Source organism: Belonocnema kinseyi, chromosome 8 (genome assembly GCF_010883055.1).
Source record: "Belonocnema kinseyi isolate 2016_QV_RU_SX_M_011 chromosome 8, B_treatae_v1, whole genome shotgun sequence".
NCBI lineage: Eukaryota > Metazoa > Arthropoda > Insecta > Hymenoptera > Cynipidae > Belonocnema > Belonocnema kinseyi.
Genome location: NC_046664.1, coordinates 106,518,519 through 106,520,795, shown reverse-complemented (window position 1 = coordinate 106,520,795; position 2,277 = coordinate 106,518,519).

The window sequence follows — 2,277 nt, the reverse complement described above, 5'->3', positions numbered from 1 at the left end:
GCATGTAGAAACAACATAAAAATATATTATATAATATTATATAATATTAATCAGGAATGTTTAAATCTGATTTAATGATATAATATTGCAAGATAGCGATCTAAATTCTAAAGTCTGCACTTATTCAGATTATACCTATCAACTTCAAATATGAACTGCAAGACAACAATAAGTACCATAATATGTAAATAAGTGTCCTTTTATGGTCATTTTATTCAAATTTATGCAACTCTGCTGAATACTTAAGTAAACCTCAAGAATAAGTGCTATCTACGCCACTGTCCTGGGTTCGTGTGCGATATTGCTTGACGGTGAGTCAGTGTAAATGGATGTTTCTACTGAAGCGTTTTGCCACCTCTTGTTTTCACCCAGAACGAAGCGATGTTTCAGTAGAAACAGCCACCGTCTGGCTCGCCAGACCTTAGCAACCCTCTCTCCACGTAGAAACGATTAATAATTTAGCACTCAAATTATTTATATTGAATTTTTTTTCGGTTCTGCTACACATATTTTAATATAACGAAATTCGCTAACATTTGTCTGAATTTGAGACTTAATTCTGAAATGAAGGTGATCAGGGCTTACAATTAGTCCTATTTTATCTAAAGCGAGACATATTTTACTGGATTTTATCCAAACCAATTTTAATGTCTAACAATTTCAAGCATTCTTCTTTTCATATGTAATTTAGAAGCTTTCACATTAAAAAAGAAAAAAAAACTAAAAGTCCAATTTGAATTTTAAATGCCGTTCGGAATTTAGGGTGTGGCGATTTTTCAGTATTACTTTTTAATGTGTGAACGAATTCATATTTTACGATATTTTGCAACTGAAATAATAAAAAATAACTAAGGAATAATATAAATAAAATTATTTACTGAATAAAGAAAAAATATATTTCAGAGAAGGAACAACAGTGTGCGGCTCGTTCGACACAAAATGTCCTCTGAAGGAAGTTTCGATGCCATTACACCGATCCAAGTTTCCACACGACACTCGATCGAATTGTCTTCCAAGCCCTAACGATCGATTCCCGTTACTTTCTGGCATCGACATTCGTAGGGTGAAACGAATGAAACAAGGCGTCTTGGCCGCTACTCGAATTACCCTTTTGCCCCTATCAATCAGCCGGAAAACTTTTGAAAAACATACATAAACATATCAGATCATTCCAATTTGAAACGGGAGCATTTAATTTTTAATCCCTGAGTCCGTCAGCGTGTGTTCTTTGGAAAAACATTTGAATAATCGCAAATGCCGCCGAAGATCAATTCCATTATTATCCGAGCCGACCACAGCCTAATGTACTTGAAGAAATTGTAAAAGTGACTAAAGGTGTCGAATTTGGAACCTAAAAATTGACTACCAATGACTAATGTTCACATAGAGAGAAGTGATAATGTCAATAAAATATATATTCAATTACGCATTTATTTTATGGACTCACGTTTACAAGTTTCCATCCCATTCTATTAGAACTGAATTCGAGTACCAAGGTTACAATTACTAGAATCAATTTTAAAACCAGGGGTATTAAGACAAGTTTTTGGGCACATTTAATTTATTTCAATCCAAACTAAATAAACCTTTACTCTTTGATACTTTATTGATATATTTATAATCCACAAACTTTACACAAGGAACTGAACACCAGCAAATGGCAAATTACTGATAGTTGCTTCGTTTTTGATATGAGATTAAAATTCAGCTAGAAAACTGACATAAGTGACTATGTGGCAGCCATGGATAAAAAATATGGTAGGAAGTTGTGATAATCGATCCATTCAAGAACTGTCCCTCGAAATATTAGAATTGAATACAAATTTCCACTGGGATTAATCATGAGGCCAAGATTATTATTCACATTTTGTGGATTAAGAACTTTGGAATCCAAGATGTCTTATTTAAGCGAACGGGTGATTCGATATTTAAAGATTGTATTTTGATGAAGGGGCTATAAATATTATGTAAATCATACAAATATTAGACGAGTATACAGATCGAAAATTTTATCAGAAAAATGGGAGGATAATTTTTTTAATTTTACAAGAGAACTTGTCACTTGATTGAGGTTGGCAACCCTGATCTCGGTCAAGGTACGAAAGGTTTTAACGACCTCAGTGAAAATAACACCCCCTAATGTGAAGAAACGGTCAGAATGGAACGAGGGGTAAAACTTGAAGTCTCCAGTCTCTGTCAGCGAAAAGGGATTATTTTCAACCCCTGCCCCTCTCTAAAGCCATTTAGATTTACCACAACTTCAACGGTGAGCACGTC